This window comes from Haliotis rubra, unplaced genomic scaffold, assembly GCF_003918875.1.
Source record: "Haliotis rubra isolate DU_JTF1 unplaced genomic scaffold, ASM391887v1 Scf30, whole genome shotgun sequence".
Taxonomy (NCBI): domain Eukaryota; kingdom Metazoa; phylum Mollusca; class Gastropoda; order Lepetellida; family Haliotidae; genus Haliotis; species Haliotis rubra.
Window position 1 is genome coordinate 3553242 of NW_025766969.1, and position 24493 is coordinate 3577734.

The 24493-nt window shown below is 40.9% G+C and overlaps 2 long non-coding RNA genes across 2 annotated transcripts; both read right to left on the reverse strand.

Moving 5' to 3' along the window:
• Positions 1-1898: 1898 nt before the first annotated feature.
• On the reverse strand, positions 1899-8138 carry LOC124282642. Its single transcript, XR_006900208.1, has 3 exons — positions 8129-8138; positions 4473-4478; positions 1899-2254 (listed from the first exon to the last, which is right to left on the reverse strand). It is a non-coding gene; the product is annotated as an uncharacterized LOC124282642 (long non-coding RNA).
• Positions 8139-13250: 5112 nt separating this feature from the next.
• LOC124282643 lies at positions 13251-14003 on the reverse strand. Its single transcript, XR_006900209.1, has 2 exons — positions 13892-14003; positions 13251-13394 (listed from the first exon to the last, which is right to left on the reverse strand). It is a non-coding gene; the product is annotated as an uncharacterized LOC124282643 (long non-coding RNA).
• Between the last annotated feature and the right edge of the window lie 10490 nt (positions 14004-24493).

A 24493-nucleotide genomic window follows, 5' to 3' on the forward strand; every position in this document is an offset into this window, starting at 1 on the left:
GGTAGTAAAGGACATTCACTCTGCCACGACAAACTACCAGAGGGGTTTTGTGATGATAACTGATCTACCCCCACACCATAATGCTGCCTCCACCCCACCGATCTGTTTGCACAACACAGTCCTGATGGTAACGTTCTACCCGTCTACACCATACCCGTAGACGCCCGCCAGCATTTCGCAAGTGAAAACGTGACTCGTCGGAGAACACAACACCATGCCAACGTCGTAACAACCACAGACGATGCTGTTCAGCCCATCGTCGGCGTTCACGGCGATGTCTATCAGTCAGGATGGGTCCAACATAACGGCGTCGACACCGTAATCCTGCCGCACGGAGACGGACGGTGGAAGCACTGATCAGACCACATCGGCCTTGGACAGCGTTGGCGGTTTATGGCAGCTGGCAACGTACGATCCCGAATATGGCGCCGAACAATGTCTCGATCTTGGCGAGGGGTGGTAACACGTGCCTTGCCAGGTTGGCGGTCCCTGGTGGTTCCTGTTTGTTGGTACCTGTTGGCAAGTCTTATGATGGTGGAATGATAGCAACCAAATCGTCTGGCAATAATCCTCCTTGATGTGCCAACCTGCAACATGCCCAACGCCCGTTCTCGTTCCTCTGGTGACAATCTTGGCATTGCAAAATAAACTTTACTTGCGGAGGTACAGCTAAAATTAGAACAGTTTTACGCATGCAATTCGTGCTTTTCGTGTGTGTTGTGCATGAATTTTGTTGTTGTCATGTGATGTGTTCCATGATGTGTTTGGGCAATCCGTCCATTACTGTACAGCATTATTTATTGTCTTTTGTGTTATTAACAACATTTCCAACGTTCATTTTCACTCTCAAAACAATCCTATTACCATATTTCAAAATTTACAGGTGGTGCGTTTTCAATGATGTTCAGTATATATAAAATTATCATCACCGCCCCAAGTCATAAGTTATGAACGGTTCCTTATATCCATAACACTTCAAATAACCTCTTCATCTCCCAAAGTCACATTTCATTGATACTTTCCCCCTTCAGTGAACAGACAAGCAGCATGGCGGCGAACACCCCGAACACGTCACTACCGTCGTCGAGAGAGGAGCGAGATGAAGACAGCCCAACTGATGACCAAACTCCGGTCTTTCTTCTACCCAGTGTGGGTGAGTCACTTACCAAAAGCGATGGATTTATTCAGGCAGGTGCTCACAAACTTTTCATGGCAAAATTACTAACCGTCCTAGTGCCAAAGTTGACATTTGAGTTTACTTAAACACCTTGGTCTAGGAGCCAGACCCCCAAAATGGTGAAAATGTGGTGCAGTTCTGGCGACCGAATGGGATGTCATGTTTCACAATCAGGATTGATTTAATTTTGATTTAAAGCCGTTTGTCATCATTGCGTGACAACCGTGCAGGGGCCCTTTTATGGTGCAACATATCATTTCAGTTATGGTAATATTTTAATCGATAAATGGATGGTTTAATTTAATAACTTTGGTTTTGATTGACCGATTTTCATCAAAATAGTAGTTTTGGAATGCTCAGATCATTATTTAAAAATGTGGACAATAATATTATATATATGCTCATCGCAAAACTATTTTAAACGGTCAAAGGTCAATTAAAATAAAAAAGTGCATTTGGTGTGATTTCAGTGAGTGAGTTTAGTTTTACGCCGCACTCGGCAATATTCCAGCTATATGGCAGCGGTCTGTAAATAATCGAGTCTGGACAAGAAAATCCAATGATCAACAGCATGAGCATCAATCTGCGCAATTGGGAACCGATGACATGTGTCAACCAAGTCAGCGAGCCTGACCACCCGATCCCGTTAGTCGCCTCTTACGACAAGCATAGTCACCTTTTGTAGCAAGCATGGGTTGCTGAAGAAATATTCTACCCCGGATCTTCAATTAAAATTAAAATTAATTAAAATGACACTACATAACAGAAAGCTCTTAAATGCATAATTCTAAACTGACAGCTTAGGAAACGTTACCACTTTGAAATTTAAATTACCAAAAGTTCCAAATTCAGCTGCAATTACCATCACATGAAAACACATCGCCCAAACGCAACAATGAGTTTTCCACTTGGAAAAATGGCATGTTAAAACGGGAAGTTTCATTGTTGCGTTTTTATGAGTCTTATAACTTGACATGTTATTGTTAAAAATACATTTTGTTTTATGGATCTATCTTTTGTGGTTATTTCACATTAGGGTTTTTAATCTATGGTAGCGTTTCTGTAGCCCGTCAGTTTCTTATTCCAGAGGAGTCAGTCATGACATCATAACGCAAGCAACATTGGCTTCAGTTCGTATCTATTGTTCTTAATAGTCATAATGTATTCCAAGTCAATCAACAATGCCAACATCACGGGAACATGTTTCAGATCCACATCAACATGTTGAAGTATACAACAGGTTTAACCTCTTACAGTTGCACCTTCCTGCACATTGACGTTTACAAGCACAGATATGTAGTTGAAGAAGGTCCACGGAAACGAAAATTATTTGCAACTTAATCACAGAGGAATATTTTACGAAGATCTATTACGACAGAAACGTATTGCTTTAAATACAAAACATTAAGTGCCTACTTTTATGGACAACGCAAATATATTCCTAGATAATATTTATATAAACATTCTGCTTAAAAAATCTGAAGGCCTCAGTTTTAGCAATATCTAATGATATACACAAAAGAGTTACACATAACATGGTCATGGCACTATGAGCATCGATCTTCGCAAGTGGGATACGATGGCATGCATCAAACAAGTAAGTGAGAACGACATGGGTTGCTGAAGATCAATTTTGACCCAGATTGTTTTACGGAACCAACATATTTGTGAACCTGTGAGAATGGTTAATGAATATATGCATAGCCAGTTTCATGTTATGGATTGTAGGTCATTCCAAACGCTATTATAGACAACACACTGTATGTCAAAGACAAGAGTTTGTTTATGGATGTCAACTTCTTTATTGTGATGGTCACGACGTTTCGACTAACTTCTTCATCAGGTGGATGAAACAATTAGGAACAAACAGCTATATACGTACATGTTGAAACAACAACAGTATAACAAAGGAAACCAGTAGTTAATTGGTGGATGGACAAGTGGAAGCCAGGGATTGTTAATCCAGGCATGATTGATAAGAAAAACAAATAGAAGCCAGGGGGTTATAATTAGCAATGCCTTGGGTGGATGGACAAAAGGAAGCCAGGGATTGTTAATCCAGGCGTAGTTGATGGGATGCCCCGGATATGCTTATTGGTTTTTCAAGACCATACAATGTTTCTGAATTTCCCCCACATTAAACAGCTGTTGTAAGATCCAATATTCAACTTGCACGCTGTGTAGGCTTTTTATGGCATTTGTTGTTGTTTTTTCCGTGTGTTCGTTTCTTTGTCTCTTGTTGCATTTGTATGGGCTGGGGCTATTCGTGATGAAATCCATCTAAGCAGGATAAATTGATTATTATCACTAACACGGAAGTAGGGAATTAAGTGACCTAGGTTTGTTTGTACTATAAGCTCCCGTTTCTCTCTGGTGACTTGAGTTTGCGTGTGTTAGGTAGGGCAAAATGTGCTAAGATTTTCCGCAAACATACTTCAAATGAAGATGGGTGTCTTCTTGGTATCTTATTCTCCTTATTGGTGAAATGCCACAAAATTACATCCTGATCACTATATTTAATCATGGCTAAGTTTTTTAAAAATGTTTGCGTTAATGCCTTGATACGTCTCGAGACCTCCAGATAACCTGCAGCGTTGCTAAAAATACTAAATCAATACATTTGAAAACAAGCATACCTCAAAGAGTGAGCGAGTATAGTTTTTCCCCCGCACTCAGCAATATTGCATATATATGGCGGCGGTCTGTAAATAATCAAGTCTGGACCAAACAATCCAGTGATCAACAGCATGAGCATCGACCTACGCAAGTGGGAACCGATGACATGTGTCAACCGAGTCAGCGAACCTGACCACCCGATCCCGTTAGTCGCCTCTTACGACAAGCATGGGTTACTGAAGGCACATTCTAACCCGGACCTTCACGGGTCTGCGATATCAGGGTGGTACTTTAAAATGATTGTGTTCATTTATGTCCAGTTTTTTAGATAAACCTGATTTTTATAAATTATGTATTATATTCAACAATCCTAATCTTTGTTACGTTATAACAATACTGTGTGTATGTACCTGTGAGTAATGCAGCTTTCAGCAGGTTTCGCTCATAAGTATTTTACAGATATTTTGTTATTGATTGAATGCAGGAATCGTGAATCAAGAACTGCATTTTGATGGTATAATGCACGAAACGTGTGGCAAATTGTAATGTTGTCGTCAGTTAACACCCAGTAAACCAGGAGAGAGAGATAACATATTGCATGACCTAAACAAATATCAAACCCCAACTTGAATGACAACATTTAAGCCTGTAACATCTGTAGCTCTTTTCTCCAACTCACATTTGTCTACCAGAACTGACAATGGGTTGAAGCGAAGTGATTAAGTCTGTGACCAAATGAAAACCTGTCTGCTTGCAGAACAATGTTTTGCTTAGCCAGGCCCTCAACGGAATGAACCTTGATTCCAATGGCTTCAGCATATGTGAAAAACGCAATGTGAACCCAGTTTACCTGTGACTATTTCGTTTTAGTACTCGTAACATGAGCGTATAAAAAGTGTTCAAATACGTTCCCTTGATATTCGGAATCATGTACAAGTGTTTAGCCATGAAAATATTTGAAAATTTACAAATGTTTCCCACCTAAGGACATATTCATATTTCGAACCCTAGTAAACTTAGAAAAGAATCGGAAATTACATCACCTATTACAATCAATATAAATGTATTGGAAATACTGTATAATTAAGCATTTCAGAGGTATATGAGGTGTGTGTATATGTGGTGGTAGGATACCAATAAGCGTTTCTGCATCAGTGTGTAATATCTTTTACAATGTATTAATGATTGCCGGTGTAAAATAAAGCAAGAATTCGACATATTTCACATTGCAAACACTAAACAAATTGTCACCAGCTGTTGTTTCTGCCAGACTGTCAACAAGCAGAAATTTGTATGATTGTCCAACGCTATCTTCGACATATTTGGTATCTATACTTTGTAAAACAATTATCTTGCTGATCTAAATACAAAGTATCTTGCTGATCTAAATACAAAGTACCAACTTTTGTTTCCTTGTAATTGGTTTTCATGCATACAGTGCCATTCAAATGTATATGTGATCTTCAAATGATATAGCTGAATTAGAAAAACATAATTTTGGTAAAATAACATTTAATTTGTATTAGAGCGTCCGCCCGGAGATCCCCGACCGCGTCATACCAAAAGACGTTAAAATATGGTACTTGTTGGTCCCTGCCTGGCGCTCGGCATTCATGGGTACAACAAGGACTGGTCGGCTCTGAGTCAGTATAATGTGTCTGAGTGGGGTATCCATGCTTCACTGCGGCATGGTATCACAGTGGGCTAGCACTATAAAACCAGCTTAAGTCTGGGCTAGTACAAGCAGCCGCACATACACATACACACGCATGCACGTCGTCATATGAGTGAAATATTCTCAAGCACGACGTTAAACCCAATTTCACCTCACCTCACCTCACCTCACCTCACTTGTTTGCATGAAGATATCCACCATAGCACCACATATCGATTATGGCATCGATATACCCGCTTCAATTCGACCCAAGATCGTCCCAGAAGTGGAAGACCAAGAGTAACCAATCCTGCTCATCACCGGTTCATCCGGGTGTTTCACCTACGTACCGATTTGCTATAGCAACGGACACTGCAGGACAGGTGCCTGGTCTTCGAAGAATGTTCGACCAACCCATCAGAAAACTTCTGGGAGAAGCGAGAATCCGAGCATATCGACCAAACTTTGGAACTGTCCTGACACTACACAGACAACGACGTGTCCAATGGTACAACAGGGTACAGGCATGGCACCTGGGAAACTGACGACGCGTTTGGTTCAGTGATGAATTGCGTTTCCTGCAACGACGGGATGGGGGACAACGTGTCTATCGACGTCTTCACGAACGTTTTGCGCCGAACTGCGTTCGTCAGATGGACGTACTTGGTGAAGGAGGCGTAATAGTTTGGGGAGCCATGTCCTACAAGGGTAGATCAAAGCTATTGGTGGTTCAAGGCAATCTTACAGCAAATTGCTACATCAACCGAATCCTGCGACCTGACCTCCTCCCAAAATTTAACCGCCAGAGGGAGCTGTTTCAACACAACGCTCGACCCCACACAGATTACAAACCGTCGCCAATGCAAACGTCAATGTCCTTCCCTCCCCTTCGAAATCGCCTGAAATGGGTGTCGTATAACTGCGTGCGGGCGTGAGGAAGCGGACCCTACAATAGTTACCTAATCTTGGCCTGAATGGTGTAAGCCCGGAGTCTGCATCCGTAGAGGGTCGCTAAGTCAAGGAGTGAATATGGAATCCTGGAAGGGATATTGTCGCGTTGTCGCATTGTCGCGTTGTCGCGTTGTCGCCCTCTCAAATACAAGCAAAATTAACTAAAACGCGACACGCGACATCGCGACAACGCGACATTTCGCCCATTTGTCGCATTGTCGCGATGTCGCGTGTCGCGTTTTGAATAATATTTTTATTCCTCCAAAGGGCGACACGACAATTTAGCGACAATTTTCGCAAAGGTCAAAATATGTCGCGTTTGGAGGAATAAAAAAATATTATTCAAAACGCGACATGAGACATCGCGACAATGCGACAAATGGGCGAAATGTCGCGTTGTCGCGATGTATGTCGCCTCACTTTACTTGTTTTGAGAGGGCGACAATGCGACATAGCGACAATGTCCCTTTCAGTGAGGGGTTGGGACTACCGTGACTCTACTTGTCAAATTCATAAAATATGTACAAATTAAACAAAACGGCGACATCGCGGACACGCAGAATCAAAGCGACAATTTTCAAGGTCAAAATAAAAAAATATTATTCAAAACGCGACACGAGACATCGCGACAATGCGACAAATGGGCGAAATGTCGCGTTGTCGCGATGTCGCGTGTCGCCTCACTTTACTTGTTTTTGAGAGGGCGACAATGCGACATAGCGACAATGTCCCTTCTCGGATTCCATAAGTGAGGGGTCGGACTACCATGACTCCTACTTGTTCACATCACATTCCTGCACTGGCGCACATTCACATCACATTCCTGCACTGGCGCATATTCATACAATGATTAACGAAACACCAGGTTTTATACTCACATAGGTTTACCTTGTCTCAGTCTGCCTCTGTCAATATAACTTCAACATAAGACTGGGACACTGAATGACGGCGATTCGCCTCGGTCGATTGGAAAGCCTGTACCACTCTACTCGTGTTATTATAATGGTATCTTATTTAACGGTTCGAGCCCAACCTGGTCTTGATATGTCCCAATACATCGTTTCGATTATTTGAAAGTTATATCTGATCATGAACTCATGATTGGAGAAATATTGCAAACTACTCACCTGTGATTCGCTGCTTTAACAGTCTTATATGCATTCTGTTACTCACGATTATTATGTTTTATATCTTTTGATTTATTACAAAGTACCGACAGCATCAATTCCATGACGATAAAATTGAAAGTCTAAATAAAGAATTTGTTGTAATGTTCTTATGTTTTAGGAATGCATTTCCACATTATAACATTGGTTTCACACATACACATTTGGGGAATCGAACCCAGGCCCTCGGCGTGACGAGCGAACGCTTTAACCACTGGGCTACCCTACCGCCCCACACAGCTTTTAAAGGATTGATATTAGTCCTAACATTTAATTTGTATTAGAGCGTCCGCCCGGAGATCCCCGACCGCGTCATACCAAAAGACGTTAAAATATGGTACTTGTTGGTCCCTGCCTGGCGCTCGGCATTCATGGGTACAACAAGGACTGGTCGGCTCGGAGTCAGTATAATGTGTCTGAGTGGGGTATCCATGCTTCACTGCGGCATGGTATCACAGTGGGCTAGCACTATAAAACCAGCTTAAGTCTGGGCTAGTACAAGCAGCCGCACATACACATACACACGCATGCACGTCGTCATATGAGTGAAATATTCTCAAGCACGACGTTAAACCCAATTTCACCTCACCTCACTTGTTTGCATGAAGATATCCACCATAGCACCACATATCGATTATGGCATCGATATACCCGCTTCAATTCGACCCAAGATCGTCCCAGAAGTGGAAGACCAAGAGTAACCAATCCTGCTCATCACCGGTTCATCCGGGTGTTTCACCTACGTGTACCGATTTGCTATAGCAACGGACACTGCAGGACAGGTGCCTGGTCTTCGAAGAATGTTCGACCAACCCATCAGAAAACTTCTGGGAGAAGCGAGAATTCGAGCATATCGACCAAACTTTGGAACTGTCCTGACACTACACAGACAACGACGTGTCCAATGGTACAACAGGGTACAGGCATGGCACCTGGGAAACTGACGACGCGTTTGGTTCAGTGATGAATTGCGTTTCCTGCAACGACGGGATGGGGGACAACGTGTCTATCGACGTCTTCACGAACGTTTTGCGCCGAACTGCGTTCGTCAGATGGACGTACTTGGTGAAGGAGGCGTAATAGTTTGGGGAGCCATGTCCTACAAGGGTAGATCAAAGCTATTGGTGGTTCAAGGCAATCTTACAGCAAATTGCTACATCAACCGAATCCTGCGACCTGACCTCCTCCCAAAATTTAACCGCCAGAGGGAGCTGTTTCAACACAACGCTCGACCCCACACAGATTACAAACCGTCGCCAATGCAAACGTCAATGTCCTTCCCTCCCCTTCGAAATCGCCTGAAATGGGTGTCGTATAACTGCGTGCGGGCGTGAGGAAGCGGACCCTACAATAGTTACCTAATCGTATTTCCGCGCCATCTTGGCCTGAATGGTGTAAGCCCGGAGTCTGCATCCGAAGAGGGTCGCTAAGTCAAGGAGTGAGTATGGAATCCTGGAAGGGATATTGTCGCGTTGTCGCCCTCTCAAATACAAGCAAAATTAACTAAAACGCGACACGCGACATCGCGACAACGCGACATTTCGCCCATTTGTCGCATTGTCGCGATGTCGCGGGTGGCGTTTTGAATAATTTTTTTTTTTATTCCTCCAAAGGGCGACACGCGACATAGCGACAATTTTCAAGGTCAAAATATGTCGCGTTTGGAGGAATAAAAAAAAATATTATTCAAAACGCGACACGAGACATCGCGACAATGCGACAAATGGGCGAAATGTCGCGTTGTCACAAATGGGCGAAATGTCGCCTCACTTTACTTGTTTTTGAGAGGGCGACAATGCGACATAGCGACAATGTCCCTTCTCGGATTCCATAAGTGAGGGGTCGGACTACCATGACTCCTACTTGTTCACATCACATTCCTGCACTGGCGCACATTCACATCACATTCCTGCACTGGCGCATATTCATACAATGATTAACGAAACACCAGGTGTTATACTCACATAGGTTTACCTTGTCTCAGTCTGCCTCTGTCAATATAACTTCAACATAAGACTGGGACACTGAATGACGGCGATTCGCCTCGGTCGATTGGAAAGCCTGTACCACTCTACTCGTGTTATTATAATGGTATCTTATTTAACGGTTCGAGCCCAACCTGGTCTTGATATGTCCCAATACATCGTTTCGATTATTTGAAAGTTATATCTGATCATGAACTCATGATTGGAGAAATATTGCAAACTACTCACCTGTGATTCGCTGCTTTAACAGTCTTATATGCATTCTGTTACTCACGATTATTATGTTTTATATCTTTTGATTTATTACAAAGTACCGACAGCATCAATTCCATGACGATAAAATTGAAAGTCTAAATAAAGAATTTGTTGTAATGTTCTTATGTTTTAGGAATGCATTTCCACATTATAACATTGGTTTCACACATACACATTTGGGGAATCGAACCCAGGCCCTCGGCGTGACGAGCGAACGCTTTAACCACTGGGCTACCCTACCGCCCCACACAGCTTTTAAAGGATTGATATTAGTCTGTCCCACAGTCCCTGAACCACATTATCTCCCCTATTGCCAAGCCCTCTCTGCAGTGCTAAAGCCCTAAATAAAGCAAGTCTACATTTCCTCAGGTTCTGAACCTCTGGTCTCCCTGGGGCTCCTTTTCAATTTAAATGGGCTTGTTTGTTACTATCAAAATTATATATATTCAGAGACTAAGCGTTAGTCTAGATTGATATGTACATGTGTTCATACATGTATATGCATTGTATGCAATTTTGTTTCTATTTGTTACTTTGAAATCTTACACTTGAAAACACCAATTTGTTGCTAAAACCAAACCTTTCTATGAACACTAGGTACGCGTTATTGATCTCATGGCCTATAGCAGGACATATAAGTAACTTATTTCCGTCAATGCAACAGACTGACGGAAGATCCGGTGAACGCGTCTGTTTTATTATCAGCCCCAGATATCAAGGACTCCACTGACAACAAACACACTGGCTATGCAAGGTAATGTGGAAAGTTCACTGGATTGAGACATAGTTTGGACAATTTCTTATACATCAGTCTAACAACATGCTGTACTATGGCGTCAGTAGATGGTATAGTCTAACAGCATGCTGTACTATGGCATCAGCAGATGGTATAGTCTAACAGCATGCTGTACTATGGCATCAGCAGATGGTATTGTCTAACAGCATGCTGTACTATGGCATCAGCAGATGGTATAGTCTAACAGCATGCTGTACTATGGCGTTAGGAGATGGTATAGTCTAACAGCATGCTGTACTATGGCATCAGCAGATGGTATAGGTTTTAATTCCCTAGGGCATTTCGGCATACATACGTTTTGTATGTCACTCGGTACGGGTAAAGTTTAGTGGCTAACTACCCATCATGTTGACTTGATGCTTCGAGGGGCATACGAAGCTGAAATTTCAACATCAGTCTTGAAATTTCAAGTTAGTACCTTGATATTTAAAGATAATATTTGGAAATTTCGAGTTACTAATTTCAGCTTGATGTGTATCTTGAAATTTCAACTTGGAAAGCGAAGAAAGGAAAGACACCAAAAGGCTTCTGTAATTTCAAGCATCCTGCGAAAACATTTCACGGGACGTTTGGTGTTTGATAGCCTTAGCTACTGCTATGGTGTTTTGTGTAAATACTTTGTTATTCTAATATTGACTTCATGAGGGATTCTGGTTCAGAATGTATCTCTGATATCTCATGGAGATAAAACGAACAATCAGGTTCTTGGCTCAGTAAGAGCCATCTTATCACAATGGCGCATGGCGTTGCCCTTGACATCAGCTGCCTGCCTCAGATTTAAGATTTACAAGTCGTCTTGGTATAACTAGAATAAAATAAATACCAACAATGTACAACTGATATCATATTATTCAATATGTACAGGTCGTACAGTACAGAATTCGGACAATTATAACATATAATACATCTTCTGTACATCTCTGAATTATAATGATTGAATCTGGAAATACACAACAGTAAGTAAAAAAAACCAATCCTCAACTCGAAAACATATGCCTGTCCTTGTTTACATGAATTTAACATATTTGCCGTATCACAAAGATCAGTATACAGCAGTTGACTTGAATCGCTGAGACCGGGATGACAGATTATTAAATGAAATGCAGCTCCGTATTGAAGAACAGCTGTTAAAGGATTGATATGAACGCATCGATGAAATGTCTCACCATATATAGAATATTCCTAATACAGAACATTTCACGCAGTCAATAATAATAATATTGAACAGTGGACCATATGGTTCTTTGGAACTGTTACGTTGAAGCATCCGAAGGTGTTTCTTGTAGGACGATGTTTCAGCCAAGACAACACAGGAGTCTGCAGACTGTTTCCACTCTGCCTTAATTAACAGCCGTCGAATCTCCTTTTCAAGTCCAGTCGTGCTTTCTGTATCCGTTATTGACACCTTATGTGAAGTCAATAAGAATTATCCAAGTACCAACCACTATTGGAATCTCGGCTATTTCTGGTCTGGGTAACACCTGAAAATTCATCTTCCAATTTACTTCTTTGAGTGGCAGTTTTAGAAGTTGAAAGTCAGATAGAACAAGTATATATGGATGACAACTTCTTTTATTCTAGAGCACGACGTTTCGATACAGGTTCTTGTATCGTTTTCAAGTGAGGAAAGGATACAACAACCTATATACTAGCCACATAAAGAAACTGTGCACACAGAAAATTCCTTCAGAATTGGAATACAACACAGAAAGGACGAAATGATGTAGACACTTTAAAAGCTGAAGTATCGGACCACAAGAAGATGTGGAAAGAGCAAGAACAATATCCGTAACGATGACGTCAGAAGTTCAAAATCGAGTATGGCGTCACACGACGAAGTCACAAAGTCAATAACGGGTATGACCACCATGTGCGTGAAGCACAGCAGTGCATCGACGACGCATACAGGCTCCTGAATGAGCATTGAAGGCCTGGGAAATGGTCTTGGACGTGGTCACTGCCGTCTTGAACCTGTGTCTGAGATGAGTCACCCGAATCCATCTGTCCTGTCTTGGCGCCGTTACGTCGGGGACGCCCATACCGTGGGTGGTCGGCGACGTCATTAGTGTTTCCATAACGCCTGACCAATGCAGACATCGTGTTACGATGGCATTGGAAATGTGCTGCCACCTGTTTTTGGCTCATTCCTGCTCGAACCATTCCATTGGCTTCATGACGTTGAGCAGATGTTAATCTTGACAATATGTGCATGTGTCTTCTCATGTGAATTTGTGAACGTTTGAATGACCAAAGATCAAGCTTTCGACAGTGACAGCAATTTCTGAGTTTCACATGTTGTGTGCAGCTGCACGGGCTGCACGTGCAGTAACACATTGCAAGTCCATAGGCCACTATCAATGACGTCACGTCGCCTGACACGTGCATGAGCGTTTGATTGTCTCCAATACTTGCTATGTTCACACCTGTATTTATGTATAAAGACGCTGTGTGCCTATATCTACACTTTCTGTGTGCAGAGTTTCTTTATGTTGCCAGTATACTTGTTCTATCTTCTTGTTTTATCAGAAATGGGGAGAACATTCCATCCCACTTTGAAAACCGAATTGTTAACTGTTACCCAGACTGTTAGTCTTTGCCATCCATAACATTACAAGTGGAAATGCCTCAGTTTTAAGTCACGTATTGCTCCTTTTGAGAAGTTGGTCGTTCTTGGCAAAGAACATGAGCATGGCAACCAAACCGCACGATGTTACAGGTTTGATGGGACGTCAAAGTGCTGGAAGGGAGGGGCGCTGTCGCCTCGGGGGTGGTGGAGGGGGCGGACTTTCTCGCGCTGCAAACAAAAATATGAACAGGAACATTATATAGAAAATATGAACTCGCAATCTTTCCATACGTTCAGTATCAATAAAAAATATTGTAGATAATAACATGTATTAGTCCATCACATTACATATTTTATGGCTAACATATAATAAAATTGAAACTTAAACACCCAGGACAGGGGCGTACACAGCTTTTTGAGAAAGGGGTGGTGGGTGTGTGTGCACGCACTGGGGGTGCACGCTGCATTTTCACGAGAGTTTCAATGGTCGTTTGATAAACTTTAAGGTCAAAGGGTGGGTGGGTGGGTGCGGCTGCGCACCCCTGCACCCTCTGGATCCGCCTATGCAAGAATATAAGTTTATATTAACTTAAATATAGGAACATTATATCAATATCAAGGCGGGCGACACCAAAATGGCCTGTGGGGAACGAATCCGGGCCTTCGTCGTGACAAGCGCATGCTTAAATCAGAAAATGAGAAATGAAATACAGGATGTGACGTACGTTGCTTGGCAACAAGGGCACTTGGGTACGTCTTTTTGCACGGAGTATAGGGCTCGGGAAACGGCAACTCGAGGATTCCGTGAAATCTAAACCTAGCTTCGAAATCTGAAACAGCAAGGATCAATAAAATATTACATGTATATAATTTGTACGTGTCTGTACCTGAATCAAGTAGACGTTCAGGCCCACTTTCACAAAGCTATCTTAGGGCTACGATAACTCCCATACTGTAACATAGACTGTTAGATGGTCTTAGCGCTAGATCTATGTGTGCAAGTGGACTCTGACAGTGTATATATACTTGTACGTTTGACTGTACCTGAATCAAGTAGACGTTCAGGGCCCACTTTCACAAAGCTATCTTAGGGCTACGATAACTCCCACACTGTAGCATAGACTGTTAGATGGTCTTAGCGCTAAGATCTATGTGTACAAGTGGGCTCTGCCTTAACAGCTTGCACGCTGCCATATAGGCCATGAGCCAGACAATTTTTTCGGTACCACTCAGAGGGACCAAACACTTTTATGTTTTTTGAAGTTGTTATGGTCTCTAACTAAAAAAAAAAGTATGATGGCCATGTCGGTTTGGTAGCTCAAACTCAGAACGACGCTAAATCCAAGATGGCCGCCAAAAAACCCAACATTTTCAAAATATGTCAATTCCAAGCTTTAATTGTGAGTAAAGTTTAGCAAATGGGTTGGAAATGAAAATAGGGAGGTACAATTAGTGCTAACATGATTAAAAGGATTTAATTAATATCAAGTTGATTTATTTGATAAATTTAAATCATATTTTCACCTGGTTTTCAAGAGTCGAAATTGTAAGCTCAAAGAACATTTTCTAAAAATCATCATTTCATTTATTCTGAAGACAGCCTTTAACTTCAAATAGTGAGAGCACCTTCAAGTTACTTAAATTGGTTTGTCATAGTCACTGTTCCGCATCATAAAGGTCAGCTTCATCATCAGAGTCACTCGTCGGCATGTCATGGTCCTCACATACCATGTTGTCACAAGTCTGGTTCCGACATGTCACAGTGCATTTCAGTTCATTGGTAAGGCATTGACAACTTGGCAGTTTACAGACTATTGTGTACTTGCAAACAATGAACCCAAGAACAGCATTTGGAGCAAGAGGTCTTATCATCCAGCAAATCTCTATCTGATCATTTTGTTCCACCCATCCATGGCCATCTGTTGCCCGTGAAGTTGGATATTCAGCTTCCAGACAGTTGTTCCATATTGCAGCTTGATAGTTTGCTCTCAGGATGTGCACAGATAGACAATCAAAGCAGGGTGGCAATTGTCCTGATTTAATTGCCCCTTTTCTCACCTTACATAAGTGGTAGCGCAATTGATTGACAGCCCATATTTAAGAACTTGAGGCATACAGGCGGTATGTGAATGCTTGAAGTGAGTTGATCAAACCTGGTGGCACAGTCCACACATTTCCAAGTTGTTGGAAAGCCTCTTGATATCCCTTGCTGTTGAAGAAGTTTGAATGCATTGACCTTCACTCTGCCTCCAAAAGAACTGACAGTATAACATACAGTATATATGCGTGTAGTCCAGGAAGGGTCTTACAAACGCTTTGACATAAAACTGCAGCAACTTTCTTGATATCAATGAATCTCTGGCTATTTTTTGTACCAGCTTTGATGTAAATATTGGTTGCAATGTGAGTATTTTTTCAGCAGTTAGAGTGACAGTAACATTTCTTAAAGACACAAGATACGGCAGTTGAGTCAGCTTCTTACTTTATCAAAGAGCAAAACCAATATCATCCAGTTCATTGTTCAAAATCGCTAAACGTTCATTGATATCATGAAAGTTGCTGCGGCGTTTGGTCAAAGTGTTTGCAAGGCCTGTCCAGGACTACACGCATACACTGTATGTTATACTGTGTGTTATACTGTCAGTTCTTTTAAAGCAAAAGGGGAGGTCAATGCATTCAAACTTCTTCAACGACAAGGGATATGAAGAAACCTTCCAACAACTTGGGAATGTGTGGACTGTGCCACCAGGTTTGATTGACTAACTGAAGCATTTACATGCCACCTGTATGCCTCAAGTTCTTAAATATGGGCTGTCAATCAATTGCGCTACCACTTATTTAAGGTGAGAAAAGGGGCAATTGAATCAGGACAATTGCCACCCTGCTTTGATTGTCTATCTATGCACATCCTGAGAGCAAACTATCAAGCTGCAATATGGAACAACTGTCTGGAAGCTGAATATCTAACTTCACGGGCAACAGATGGTTATGGATGGGTGGAACAAGATGATCAGATTGAGATTTGCTGGATGACAAGACCTCTTGCTCCAAATGCTGTTCTTGATTTCTTTTTTTGCAAGAACACAACAGTCTGTAAACTGCCCAGTTGTCAATGCCTTACCAATGGACTCAAATGCACTGTGACATGTCGGAACCAGACTTGTGACAACATAGTATGGTATGACGAGTGACTCTGATGATGAAGCTGACGTTTATGATGCGGAACAGTGACTATCACAAACCAAGTTAAGTAACTTGAAGGTGCTCTCACTATTTGAATTTAACGAGCTGTCTCCAGAATAAATGAAATGATGAGTTTTCGAAAATGTTCTTTGAGTTACAATTTCGACTCTTGAAAACCAGGAGAAAATATGATTTAAAGGTATAATTAAACAAAACTTGATATTAATTAAATACGTTTAATCACATTAGCACCATTTTACCTCCCTTGTTTACATTTCCAACCTATTTGCTGAACGTTTCTCATGATAAAAGCTTGGAATTGACATTTTTTTAATATGTTGGGTTTTTTGGCGGCCATCTTGGATTGAGCCTCATTCTGAGTTTGAGCTACCAAATTGAGATGTCCATCATACATTTTTGATATATAGAGACACAAAGAAATATAAAAAGCACTAAAACTTTTGGTCCCTCTGAGTGGTACCAATATGTCAATTTTTCAGCTCCTGGCTCATGATAACAACCATGTCTGGACCAGACAATCCAATGATCAACATCATGAGCATCGATCTACGCAACTGGGATACTATGAGTCAACCAAGTCAGCGCGCCTGACCACCCGATCCCGTCATTCGCCTCTTACGACACGCATGAGTTGGTAAAGACAGAGCAGTGTACACTAGTGGGTGAGTGAGTTGGGTTTTACGCCGCTTTTAGCAATAATCCACCAATATCACGGTGGGGGACACCAGAAATGGGTTTCACACATTGTATCCATGTGGGGATCGGAACCCGGGCCTTCGGCGTGACTAGCGAACGCTTTAACCACTAAAGCGTTTGCTCGTCATGCAGAAGTCCCTGGAATATTGCTAAAATCGGCGTGAATCCATACTCACTCACTCTTCTCCTTACCTTATACTAGAATATTACCTAAACGCAGATAATTCAGACGCATATTCTGATTGTGTTTATTTTCTGCACACATTAGAGGTTGGGAGGCCAACAAGTTCAAGGGGTACGTAAAGTGGTGACAAATTGAAGTGTAGATCAGCTGACAGCTTGAAGTATTTGGTATCAAAGGCAACACAACTTGACACAAAGAGGAAGCTTGTTGTCGAGCTGCAACCACACGACTTTCCTCTTGTTTTTCTCTTTTCAACTTAAAGCACTGCCGAAGCTCATATTCAACGTTTGTTCAATCATATTGAATTACACAATGTAGGTGGGGGTGGGGGTGGGTTGTGGGGCGCTATTGCGCGCTAGAACTATGATACAATGTATGTAATTTCATCAGTTTCATAGGTTTAAAATTAATCTTGTAACGCTATTTATTTCTGTAGTTTCTGTAGTTATTTCTGTCCGTAAAATGCAACATACATCTAAAGTACATTATAAAATAATGCACAAGGTTCTCGAATATTCAAATAGGTATTCACGTGACCTCCAGCTAAAATAAGAAGAGTTGTCTTCCTTAGATGTGTCGGGATCCTATTTTCGAGGGTTTTAATTCCAGATTTGTCCTGATTATCATCCCTTATCATCTTCTTTCCTTTCTCTATTTGAGATGACGCGCCTATTCAAAGAGACATGGAACCTATTGACGCATCAACTTATTCTTTGTTTAAACACATACAGATAAAGAGCCACACATCCGTACTTCCCATTCTCCTTGTCCTTATCCGCATAGTTTTTGTGTGTTAGAAAATACACTGGGCCTGTACACCAATCAGTATCAGCATTGGTACATGTTGGACACGTATCTGAGTCCGATATTTTGATATCGGGCCGATATTTTCGGATGCTGATGGAACCACAGGGGCTTGTAACGCTAAAAACTGCCATCAAAGTATGTACTGTCACTAACGGGGTCATAGCAGCATATAATAGGATATAAATGTATTCCTTTTGTATAGTGCTAAGACCCAGTTAGTGACAGTACATATCTTGATGGCAGCTTTTAACGTTACAAGCCCCTGTGGGTGGAGGTGAGGTGAAATTGGGTTTAACGTCGTGCTTGAGAATATTTCGCTCACATGACGAAGCGTGTGTATGTGTATGTGCGGCTGCTTGTACTAGCCCAGACTGAAGCTGGTTTTATAGTGCTAGCCCACTGAGATACCATGCCGCAGTGAAGCGTGAATACCCCACTCAGACACATTATACTGACTCCGAGCCAACCAGTCCTTGTTGTACCCATTAATGCCGAGCGCCAGGCAGGGACCAACCCTGTGGGTGGAACCAGTGTTGCTAGGTCACATTCTTTTGCGAACCCCATACCTGTTCGTATGTCTACAACATTAGTTATGTGTAGATACGTGTAGAAGTATCTACAGACTAGAGTAATGGTAAATACGGACCCGGCCAAAAGGGGACATGTGTGATCCGGGGTTAAACCACCATTATACGTCATAATTAAGTAGGGCTGTGTATTGACAAATAAATTGTATTGCAATATATTGCGATTCAGATGCCCGTATTGCGATACGTATTGCATTATTTTGGTTAAGAGTTTTACAGTGAGTGACAATAATTGTGCATGTCAATCCTATTTTCTACATTATAAGTCCCTAAACATATATGTTATGGTTCTGATAACAGCAACTTCAAAATTAGGCTGCATAGTCAGAGTTTCTATTTCCTTTTTCATACAATTTATAGTACAGTATTACAGTATGCAGTTGTGTCATTGAATACCGAAGGAAAACATTTGTTGTTAATGAAAGTCTGTGCAGATTTTAATGTAAACCATAAAGAGAATCACAAAAACTTCATGTGTTCTTTAGTCAATATACCGGTTCTCAGAAACAATATTGCAATACGTATTGTTTGAAAAGCATATTGCAATATACCGGTATACCGGTAATACCATGCAGTCGGCTACAATTGAGGACATCATTAAAAGCTGGGTCATCGCCGGTACGTTAACATCAGAGATCATACATAATAAAATAGCTTCTCTCAGTAGAAGGATTTCAAAACTTTGGTTTCAAGCTGGTTAGTCACTGAGGCGCGTTCCATCTTTTGCCAGGAGTATAGGTTGCAGGTCGGTGGCGATAGAGTAGCGAGTTGGTCGTGGAGGGTTGATTCGCGGTCCGGTAGCGAGATAGTGGAGGGTTGATCGCGGTCCGGTAGCGAGATAGTGGAGGGTTGATCGCGGTCCGGTAGCGAGATAGTGGCGGGTTGATCGAGGTCCGGTAGCGAGATAGTGGCGGGTTGATCGAGGTCCGGTAGCGAGATAGTGGCGGGTTGATCGTGGGTCGGTAGCGAGATAGTGGCGGGTTGATCGCGAGTCGGTTGTGAGATAGTGGACGGTTGATCGCGGGTCCGGTAGCGAGATAGTCGACGGTTGATCGCGGGTCCGGTAGCGAGATAGTGGATGGTTAACAGCGGGTCCATGTCGAGATAGTGGACGGTTGATCGCGGGTTTGCAGCGAGATAGTGGAGGGTTGACAGCGGGTCGGTAGCGAGATAGTCGAGGGTTTATCGCGGGCCGTTAGCGAGATAGTGGGGGGTTGATAGCAGGTCGGTAGTGAGATAGACGGGGGCTGATCACAGATCGGCATGTATTTATGATTGCAGTGCTTGAATTAAGAATAAAAAGTGCATTCAGTATCTTGTGAACATATTTGGATCTCTCCTTTTTAATGTGATGTTACTTTTATAGTTAGTTAACTCCTCGGGAAGTTAGATATACGTTAACAAGCATGATGACGCTCAATAACAGATATATTATTACATACAGGATATCTGACATTCACACATGTTCAGCTCGTATTTCCCGGCCCAGATCCAGAAAACTCAGCCCCCTCATTTCCGTCACCATCCACGATTATAATGGAGAGTTATATCTCATGACATATATTACCGTACGTATCGTAATAGAATTGCGAAATAATACACTGCAACTCTGGTTACAGATATGTAACCAAAGATACCGATCTGGCAGCGGGCATTTGAATTATACTCTCTCTGAAAAAAAACATAAAAGAAAAAACAAAACAACTGCAAAAAGTGGAAAATTAGAAATTGTACGTCAAATGAAAAGTAAAATCATGCCACAATTGACAGAAGCTCAAAGCATCAACGCCATCGGCCTAATGTAGACAGGAACTCGGCTTACGCCGTAGCCGAAGTTTTCCACTTTTTACCGGTTACAACTCTAGGGCAGTACAGGTTTAGACTCCAACCACCCCCTTTAGACCCCAGCCATCCAATTTAGACACCAATCATTCCCTTTAGACTCCAACCATTCCCTTTAGACTCCAACCATCCCCTTTAGACTCCAACTATCCCCTTTAGACTCCAACTATCCCCTTTAGACTCCAACTATCCCCTTTAGACTCCAACTATCCAATTGAGACTCCAACTATCCAATTGAGACTCCCACTATCCAATTTAGACTCCAACTATCCAATTTAGACTCCAACGATCCCCGTCAGACACCAACGATCCCCGTCAGACTCCACCCATCTCCATTACACTGCAGTCATCCCCTTTGGACTCCAACCAGTCAAGTTAGACTCCAACCATCCATGGGTCATTTTCAAAATTGGTAGGATTTTCAATTCTTTATTACAGTAAAATCAAACTCCTCAAAATTGATTTAATTTTTATTCAAATAAAACCTCAAACACTTAATTATTCAAAAATACAAACATGCAGACTGAAATGTACTAATTGACCTTTCAATTGATACATATGTAATTAAAAGGGTGGGGGACTGTCCTGACCGTTACCACTTCTTAGTCAGAATATGGATTTTGAAATATAATTCATAAAAATCTTTTAAAGATGGCAGACACAGCTTTTACACAGACTTAATCAAACTTGAAGGTAAAAACTATCATCATGAATCTTGAAAGTGTTATTTTGTATCTTTCATTTATTTACCACAAAATGATAGCATTTTTCTAAAACATTATTATGTATATAGCTTTCAACAGGTAAAATTGTCTAAAATAAACATCAGCTACTAAGCCCAGAACATCTTTTGATGACACCAGCATAAAGAGGAGTGTTTCATGTATTATCATGAATTAATTAGAGCAGTCAATTAACACCAGTAACGGTTAGGACAATAGTGGTAATGGTTTGGACAGGAATGGTAACGGGCTGGACATAAGCCTTAAACAGTTTAATTCAACATAGAAACAGGTAACATGAAAGGAAAAATATGATATCATTTACTTGAACTGCTAACCCTATTTTGGACAGACAGTGAAATGTGTAATAGAAATTGTAACTCGTAACTAATATGACATGTTTTCTTCCATGCTGTGGTAACGGTTTGGACATTTGTTATATCAATATAAAACTTGTGAATGAATTTAGGCTTTTGAATAAAAACAAACTGTAGCTTCTAAAGAATAGAAAAACATACCTGTCTAGACTGAAAATCACTTATAATCTAAAGAAGAGTGCAATTGGGGAACGAAAATTGAATGAATAGTAACGGTTGTGACATTATTGGTAACGGTCAGGACATCAGTGTAACAAACAAATGTTATCCCTCTAAAATGTTGCAAAAGATTAAATTCTGAAAGGTACTGCAACAACTATGATACTGTACACATGGTCATGCTACACAGGCCACTGCACAGATGTCATTTTGCTGTTGATATTATGGTGCAATATTAGTCTCCACGAAATATACTTCTTTCATTCACTTGGATACCTTTAGCTTTTGTTGATAGTGAGATGGTAACACATATTTATCAAATACAAAGGCCAACATATTAGCACCTATCAATATTCTAAGTAAATGGTAGTCTTACATATCTCACAAAGTCAAAACAGACAACATCAAAACAAACTTTAAAGGTTGGAATACAATTAAGTTGTTTACCGTTACTACATTTTGTCCTAACCGTTACCTTTAATTCATAAAGACTATAGATCTTATAGAAAATAGAAATTTAAAGTGATAAATTCGTTTTGGTTTTTATTATCAAAAGCAGATAGATAAGTAAATAGAAATTTATTATCACACCATAGAACATATTCTTCAAAATTGAAATTTATTAAAGAAATGTCCCGACCGTTACTATTATTTGTCCAAACCGTTACTAGAGACTGTGTTTTTTATGCTACTACATCAAAACTCCTTTGAACAGTACAAGTCCATGCTTAAACTATCTTAACTCTTAAAGAAATTATAAATTTGTTATACTTCAAATATTAATGAATAACTTTTTGAAATGCAAATCATTTTGTCCTGACCGTTACAAGGACTGTCCAAACCGTTACTTTGCAGAATGGTAACGGTTTGGACAGTAACGGTCAAGACAATTTGTAAGTAAATCTTAAATAACAAAATGAATGATCCCCCTAAAAGATTTCAAAGGACATGCCTTCCACCTCTTCCATTTCTGGGCACCATATCCATTGAAATTTAAAAAAAAAGAGATACATATTTGACACAAAATACACTGGTAACGGTCTGGACAGTTAAGGTTGACACATAACATTTATACTTATTTGACAGTGTCAGTTTTCTTCAAAATGTATTGAATCTCTTTATTTCATCTGCTGTCACATCCACAGGGGCTAGCTCAAACAGACACAGGAAGTAGTATTACAATCCAGCTCCAGGGAGATATTATTGCAGGAATTTCATACACTGGTAACGGTCAGGACACAGAATCACAGGACAAGCATGTTACAATTTGTAGAAAAAAAAACTTTTTTAAGTTAAAAATAATTGAAATGCAGTCTGAGTATGCTTGATCAATCCTAATTGGCATAATATGAATTAATTTGTTTATTTGCATTTATATTTACATTATTTGTGAACATTGATATTAGGACCGTCACATCCGGACGGAGCAAATCTGCCAATTTTGACCCCAAAATGTGGTTAAGTATTAATTTCAAAATGACAAGACTAATGATATACCACATTTACTGACTAGTAAACATCTAAATATGTTTTCTTGAACAAAATAATCCTTTTATACTCACAGATTTTTTTTTTATTCGGAACGGACAGAAAATCCTACCAATTTTGAAAATGACCCAAAACACGCTTCTTTTCAGCCAGGCGGTATATACACATTAGTCTGTCCTGCACAAACGGCTTCATTCATTTCACACTGAGCACGCCCAGATATACCCCAGATATATCGTATTCAAACAGAACAAAAGGAAATTATACAGTTGTGTGCTACAGTCAAGCGGGTTCTATAGTTGGTGTTTATTCTGTGGAATATCGGAGCAAGGTTTCTTCATGAATTATATATTCCACTGCAAATGATTGGCAAGAAGGGTACATGTAGTCTGTCTCACAGTCCCTGAACCGTCCTATTGTGTGCTATAGTCAAGCCTTGTTCTATAGTTGGTGTTTATTCTGTGGAATATCGGAGCAAGGTTTCTTCATGAATTATATATTCCACTGCAAATGACTGGCAACAAGGGTACATGTAGTCTGTCTCACAGTCCCTGAACCCCACTATTGTGTGCTATAGTCAAGCCTTGTTCTATAGTTGGTGTTTATTCTGTGGAATATCGGTGCAAGGTTTCTTCATGAATTATATATACCACTGCAAATGACTGGCAACAAGGGTACATAGTCTGTCTCACAGTCCCTGAACCGCACTATTTCCCCTACTGCTCAACCCTCCTTGCAATGCTAAAGCCTTAAATGAAGCAAGTCTAGATTCCCCCAGGTTCTGAATTTCCCATCTGACTGGGGCTCCTTTTCAATGGGTTTATTTGGTGCTATCAAAATGATATATATATTGGAGACTAAGCGTTAGTCTAAGGTACATGTGACACAGACATATACGTCACAGGAGTATACATCTACATGCCGCAGATAGCATGGAGATAACTCGTACATTATAGTTAAACGGATGACTAGTTTTACTCACCTTGTCAATATAAGGTATTCCGACCGTCCTTTACGTACCCTATCCGACCATCAGTAAGCTCATTATGAAACTGGGTTAGTTTTGTTTCATTACATATTTCCCAACGTTCCAAAATAATGTCTTTCTGTGTAGCACATTTCCCCGCGATAGCAAAGTACAAGACGCATGTGCAGTGTAGATATACAAATGTGAATATACCCCGACCAGGAAGTAATATAGGATCTCGCACTATCAATGACAACGTGAACATGTCGGCCGAAGGCGTACTTTTGTAATAAT